Here is a 7,688-nt window from a genome sequence, read left to right as displayed (position 1 = left end):
TTATTTTCAGGTGTGGCACTCCTTCCTGGATTTGTACCCAATACCTTCGCTCTGAGCACTAATGGGGTTGGAATCATGTGGAACAAAAACAATAAGGAGTGCTAACATCAGCATGCTAACATGAGACAGACCCTTGTGTTCAAGACAAATATACTTTTTGTTCAATCAGAAACAGCCCTTATATCACTATTTTCAAAGCCACCAGACTCCTTTGGCAAAAACAGTAAATTTACCTCAGTGAACACAGGACTTGCTGGTTTAGTTTCTGTGACTTTGCCGTGTTAAGACATTTGTTCAGATCCAAACTAGACCTTTAACACATGAAAGTCACACAATAACACAAACAAACTCATCTGTCATGGAAGCAATAGACCGGCAACTCTTTTTGTCCTGTGAGCTAAAATCCCTGTTTTAGTGAATGTAGTCTGGTGTGTGTGCTGTTTGTGGTTAAACCAAAAGGATCTTCCAGGTCTCTCTCTGTAGGGATCCTTTCCACGATGCTGTCACACACTTAGGATAACACTCTGAGCCTGTCAGTGGATCAAACAAGCTCTTTTATTGGACCTACTGTGATCAGGTGCAGTTGTCCCAAAGGATCATGGGAGAAGAACAAGTGTGAGATCCACGGTGACCATTCAGATGTTTATGGTGGCGCTCTAGGCCTAAACACCCCCCTGATTACACATCTTCATCCATGTTTCTGTGATAGATAAATATTTAGTTAGGCACATTTAGTTTAGCTTTTCTTAGCCAGTCGGAAATAAACCATCAGCAATTCCTACAGTTGTTCGGAACATCAAAAGTAAGAGTGACGGGTGGCAGACGCAGAGCCATGCCACTCAGACATAAGAAGGAGCAGCAGCAGCATCTGAAGCATTTCACTTTAAGAGGATTCAGCACTGGCAGGCAAGGTTAATCCATATCAGAGCCAGGATCCCAGTAATTGCAACAGATATGTCACCAAGAAGAAATCCTGAACGGGTGCAGAGACAGGCTGACTGACACACACGGGGGGGGGGGGCTCTGGAGAGGCCTCCCACTCTATCGATCATATTGATCTGACACAACTGCTTAAAGGTATTGGACTGGTGTGAGTTTAGGCTCTTAGCCCTGTCAGCCTGGCTGTTGGAGCCTCTGTGGTACACGCCGACAGGATGGACGAACACTGAGTGCACTCCCTGAGAATGAGAGTCATCTCCAGCTCTGACAGGCCGACACAGTCCGGCGGCCCGTCAGAGCAAACAGGCAAACGTGTTGAAACGGAGAGCAGCTAACAAATCCCCCCCGGCTGCAGAGCCGAGTGAGGGTCTGCGAACTATGACTGATCCCTCCTGCTCCACTGACCCCGTCCGTACTAAACCAGGGGACGCCTCCAGAGAGCTGTCCACACCCCCCGCCACACCGTGTCACGGGGCAAAGTGATGCTGACGCTTGGACGCCCACAGGATGACAACTGCTTGGCTTCCTTATAATAAACTAAATGAGGCTGTTGAGCCTGACGTCACCCCACTGATACCTGCTACTGATGCAGGAGCTGTCAGGCCTCGGCGTTACCTGGAAGGAGACGTGGACCTGCGGCGCACTGAGATGTCACTAAAAAGAAAGAAGTGATTGGTCCAAACGAAGGGACGTGGCTCCTTCCTGGGCGATAAACCAATGCAGCAAAGTGTGACAAAGAGCCGGGCTCCTCTGATTAACGCCGCGGCTGTCGGCGAGCGGCAGGTGTGACTGGCACATCAAAGCCAGCTGAAAACACAAGGAAGTGGTGGCATTTCAAACTGAAAGAAAAAAAAAAAAAAGAGCACAATGTTCTTCCTCCATGACGGCTGACTTCACCCCATACTCAGCGCTGACCATTTAGACTGAATGGAGTCACACTCACTGGGGGAGGAGGGCTTTGAAAACAATTCTTTATCTGTGTGTTGCTGTTTTTCAGGGGACACAAAAGGACTGACGAGACCATTTATCTGTAGATTCTTTAAAAGAAAAAGAAAGGCAGAGAATAAAGGCGAGCCTACCTGATGTTTTCTCTCTCTCTCTCTCTTTTTCATGAGGCGCTGTCTGTGCCTGCAAATCCTTTATCTGCCTTTCATTAGCGCCTCGCTCGCCCTCTTAGTAGGGCGGGTGGCTGGGAGACAGTCACTTTCTCGCAGCCTGTGATGTTTCTGCAGATTACAGAGGGCCTTTGAAGCCGCTGCACTCCTCATTGCCGGGGCCTCAGACGGGCCCATGCCATCTGTCAGATTGACGGCAAAGTAGCGGAATGGGGCTGAGACACCCTCCGTTGATCCACGCTTTTGTCTTTTATGTGTCACGTTTGGATGTCGCGCGAGAGCCACACCTTTGTAATCTGCTGCAGGGCCCCGCCTGAAAACACACACACCCACGGACAGCAGAGAATAATGGGCCTCCGTAATTACTCTTACCTGTGGGCATCAGGCTCTAAATGAGACAATTATCGTCATGCCCTCACAGTGAGCTCTGGTTTCCTCCCACTTTTCCAAGGCCCTGGAAATCACTGTCATGTGGGTCTTTTTATGCCTAACCAGTGGGAAGGATTTGATTGTTGGTGAGCTTGTGAGTCTGTCTGGTGCAGCCTGACGGCAGAACAACCAGCCCCCAGCAGCTCAAGGCTCACTTTACAAGACACAGAGAAACACACTGAACCGAATTTTCCTCCAGTTGTTGATGAATGCTGAAAGACGTTTGTGTGGTTTATAATGGCGGCGGTGGCAGATTTCCCACCTGACACGTCACCGGTTGACGAAGGACAATACAGACACGGCTTTGGCTTTGGTTACTGAGCCCAAGACCAGAAATAATGTGACTCTACAGCCTGCTTTAAAGTTCACATTTGACGGCTGCGTTGCGACACGTCCGCAAGATGCAATACAAGCACGAACTGTAGGGGGGGTGTCTGGGGGGGGGGGACAGTGATGGGAAGCTTTGAAGACAAGCCAGTGGACTAAACCTGCAAGCTGCAGCATCTGATTGGTGGAGTCCTGCACTAACGCGTAGCTACGTACACAGTGACTATGTGAACAATCTAACATAAACCTATCCACACATATCTGCACACGAATGTACGATATCAGTCACATTTGAGCAAAAGAGGCCAAAAAAAGACAACCTCAGAGCCCATCGGCTGCTGTCTGCTGACAATTTAGCTGTTTTTAACGTCCGATCATGGAGACGAAGCCCCAGACGTCTGTTCAGTGGACGTGGAGGTAAAACACGGTGGAATGAGGCGTTAGCTCACAAATTAGAGTCGTATGAGAAGCTTTTTTACGTTGCGTCTTTTCATTACTTTTATTTGTTTTTATCTATATTTACATTTTCTGATGCTTTTTTAAATTGTCTGCCGCGTCCTCATCTTTCCCCGTGCTTTCGTCTCCCTGCTGTGTTTTTGCATCTTTTGTCTTCTTGTTTTAACTTTATCTGAACTTAACCTTCGTTTTGTTTTAGTCACTGTTTGACTGTCAGTTGTTATCCTGCTCTTGCTTTTGTCTGTCAAAGCTCGTTGTTCAGTCTGTTTTTAAAGGTGCTATAAATAAAGTTATTCTGATTATTACTGTTCTTGTTATAAGCACGCTGTTTAATCCGCTCTTCACACGTCTGCTCGTGTGTTTTTGGCTTTGGAGGCTAAAAAAAGACTCTCGCCATCCAAAGCTCAGAGGGCCCGCGTTACGGCTGCTGGGCTGTGATTGGACCAGGGCTGTTAGAGGGAGGGGCTTAACAAACATTATTCTATATAATATAATAATATATATATATATAATAACGTGCTCCAGCCTTAATGCGACTCATCGACAGATAGAAATACAGTTTTGTATTAAAATAAAGACCCGTTTCCACTGCAGAGCTTCTTCTAACTGCAGAGTTCCCAAATTATCATCCGGGTTCAGCAGCCGCAGGCCTCAAAGAGGAGCTGGGCTGTTTTTCGGGGGCTACGGGCTCAGACGGATGACAGCTGAGGAGCCTTGTTTATGAGCACCCAGGTTTACCCGTTTTGAGTGAGGGAGGGGTCCCTGATAAACCTCTGCAGGAGAGCGAGATCAGAGGCGGTGCGTTTCCACCTCAAACAGTGCCTCTCCCTGTGTTGAGATGATAAATTCTCATTGAGTTTGCAAAGACCATTTCCCAGTGGCTGTCTCTCAGTTTATATGAACTTTTCAAACGGCTGAGGATCTGACGGAGGATCGTCACCGAGCTCGCGGGCTTTTAACACGTCTCCCCTGTGTATTTTTCCCTCCCCAGGACCACTGTCTTCAGAGGCTCGGGGAGAATAAAGGCTCATATCGACAGAAATCAGCGGCCGCCTCCTCCCCGTCTCCCCCCACCTCGCTTGTCCTGTCACACATATGCTCACAAACACACACTTGCAAATTTATGATGTATGTAAGCATTTTGATGTGTGTGCTCCGTGGAAATAAAACAAGCATCCCCTGTAGAGTCACACATCAGACCAGCCTCCTCTCACAAACCCTCCATTATAATGGAGTTCTGGAAAACAGAATAATACATTAAGTACCTTAAAGCAGAGGATGGTGTTAAACTACAAAAACACTAAGCAAGCCCAATGAAATATACATTAGAGTAATTGGATCAGAGAGGACTGTGGCTAACAATTTGAAGAAGGCAGATGCTTAGATGAACACATTAAAGGATAACGTTGGTGTTTCTAAACCTGGGCCCTACTTTTACATTATTTTACAGCCACCAAACAGGCCAAACACTGCCGTTATGCTGCTTCCTTCACACACACCAGACTCCATTTACAAGAAGAGCAGAAAAAACAGTGGAGTTGCTGCTGCCGCGATCAGATTGTGTGCTACAGAAATATTGTGGTGAATCTGAACAAACCCTTTAAAACAACGAACCAATGGAGGCAGCAGCAGCAGAGCAGCAGCTCCTGTGTCCTGTGAGCTAAAATCCCTGTTTTAGTGAATGTAGTCTGGTGTGTGTGCTGTTTGTGGTTAAACCAAAAGGATCTTCCAGGTCTCTCTCTGTAGGGATCCTTTCCATGATGCTGTCACACACTTAGAATAACACTCTGAGTATACTGTTTACCATGTTCACCATCTCAGTTTAGTGTCTTAGCATGGTCGACTCTCTTGGTACCCTCCAGTCATTTAGATGTAAAAACAAGGCCCAGATTTAAAGATACCAGAGTTCTCCTTTGTCCTCGTCAACGTGTCCTGTTGGGTCAGTGATCCACGATCGCAGGAAACCTTTGGTGCATCACCGTCACCACTTTTGTTTGCCTATGAAAACGTCTAAATTAATCTTCTCTGCTGGACTGGTCGTGGCTGCTGTGGGCGTTTTCTGGCAGGATAACCCGTCTGCAGCACTGGTGTCACTGCGGCACAGGATCAGCCCGACCCTCCTCCACAGATCTGGGTGGGATGTCGGAGGACCACACGACTGGAGCATCACGGAGACGGTGGCGAGCTGTAAAAAATTGGTAATCAAAGCCACGCACACGAGGTGTCCTGGTTGCAGATAAAAATAGAGTCACCATACACAAAACGCTTTGACGGGATGAGTGAGTGGTGCTCAAAGATGCTGCCCTGACAGACTGGCAGGCGGGAGAAAAACACTGAGGCAGGATGATTGGCTTCTCCTCTTTGATGTTTCTGTCTGACTTACTCGTGACGGCTGGTTACATCTTCAAAACCGTTCTGCGTTGACAGTTGTAATGACCCCAAACATTTCATCTGTCATATCTGAACAGCCCTCTGACAACTTCCAGTGAGAAGAATATACTTGTGTGTGTCTGTCCACGGGGACAGAAGTTAATCATTTACATTTGTCACAGTGGGCTTTAACTTTGACGTAATTACTCAAAGTAACTTTAGGATCCAAGTTTTCAAGCAGTCCAAATGTCAAAGCTACAAAAGCGAGGCAGACGGTGCCACAGATATTCAGATTTACGACAAATCTCCCTGCTCTCGTACAGAGTGGATTGTTCCAGCACCTTTAAACGTGTGAAATGACCGCGGTGCTCCGGCTCAGTGGCGTCCAGACAGCACGTTTTATCAGTCGAACCATGTGCGGGACAGATAAACCGTTCAAAGCCTGCCTTTGTAGGCCTGTTTGTGTATTTGTTGTGTGTATGTCGAGAGACCAAACATCCCCGCTCCATCCCGTGTGCAGAGCGGGAGGCGGTTTCCCATGGTTCTGCTGGGACGCCGCTTTCATGTGGAAACAGTCTCTGGGTCCCTTCAGCCCCTCTGTTGTGACAGAGGATAATGAAATTCACAACATCTGCCATTTGTTTGCCCTGTTTGGTGTAACCGATCTCCTTTTAATCCGTGGACTTCCAGCGCGTGTGCAGCTCTGCAGCTGGACCGAAGCAGATGGATCCCACGGCCCCTCTGGGGCGACAGCGGGCCGGGGGCCGGCCGGGGGCTGGCACGTCTCCGGCCCTGCCCTCCTCAGAGACTCAGGGCTGAATCACAGCCACTGCGTGCTTGTACTGTGTGAATCTGAGCCTGTTCACCTGCTGCACAACGTTTGCTGGATGCTTTAATGTGAGCGTGAAAGTCTGCGTGACCTGATGGGACTTCCTCCTCAGTGGAAACCACAGTCACTCATTTTAAAGGAAGCACGCAGGATCTAAAATGTCTTCCTGTGGCGCCATCAGGCGGCAGGCTGGGCTCAAACCCACTCGGATTCATTTTCTAGACACACAAATGTCAAATTGCATTTGTGCAGCAGATCAAAGTGCTTCACATGAAAATAAAACGGCCAAAAAAAAGTGCTTAAAGACTGAAACTTCCCCGTATAGATGCACAGAAACACACCCAAATGTACCCACAGACAAACCATGTACTGCACAAACACAGAGATCCTTTAACAGACTGAAGAAAGCGTACTGTGCACAGTGTAGTGAGTCTGTAAAGGTTCTTTCTGTGAAAACAACAGGTAGGACTGGACTGATGTGTGTTGAGTTCCTCTGAGTCAGACAGGACAGGAGGGATCTGAGTCTGGAAACGTTCCTGAGCTGGATTCATGTGACCATCAACACTCAGTGAGTCCGCTCTGCTCGCTGAAGCCATGAAAGACACTTTAGTCACAGTGTGAGGTGTGTGTGTGTGTGTGTGTGTGTCAGATGAAACAGAGGACTCAGTCCATCCTTCAGCTTCAGCCTCCTCATAAAACCTGGAAGTGCTCCAGAGAACACACCCTGTCTTTGCCCCATGAATAAAACATCCGTCATCCATCAGCCGGTACAACGTGAGCCGATTTGACTGCTGATGACATGAAGACCTCGGTTCGTTCACTGCCCACCATAACACCTGCACGCACACACACACACACACACACACACACTTTACACTCCTTCTATTATTGTAGGTTTTACTGCACAGCTACCTCACAGATCACAGCTTTCATCCTCTTCCTCTCCAGTGAAAACCACAAACCTCCACACGTGATGATGACGAGTGAAACTGAAGGATGAAGAGTCCCTTTACAGGCCGAGAAAATCCTAAACAAACAGTTTCAGCTGGAAAAGTCATCGTCACAGAGCTGAAAGCAGGCTGGGCTTCTTTCTACAGATTAAACTACCAGGAAGAGGATATAAAGGAGCTAAATGACTCATAAACACATCAGTGCAGCAGGAATATTCATCAGATAGGAAAATGAAACACTGGCAGGGAACATTTTACTTTAAATACTTTAAG

Source organism: Pempheris klunzingeri, chromosome 1, assembly GCF_042242105.1.
Source record: "Pempheris klunzingeri isolate RE-2024b chromosome 1, fPemKlu1.hap1, whole genome shotgun sequence".
Classification (NCBI taxonomy): domain Eukaryota; kingdom Metazoa; phylum Chordata; class Actinopteri; order Acropomatiformes; family Pempheridae; genus Pempheris; species Pempheris klunzingeri.
Note: the sequence above shows the minus strand (reverse complement) of the source record.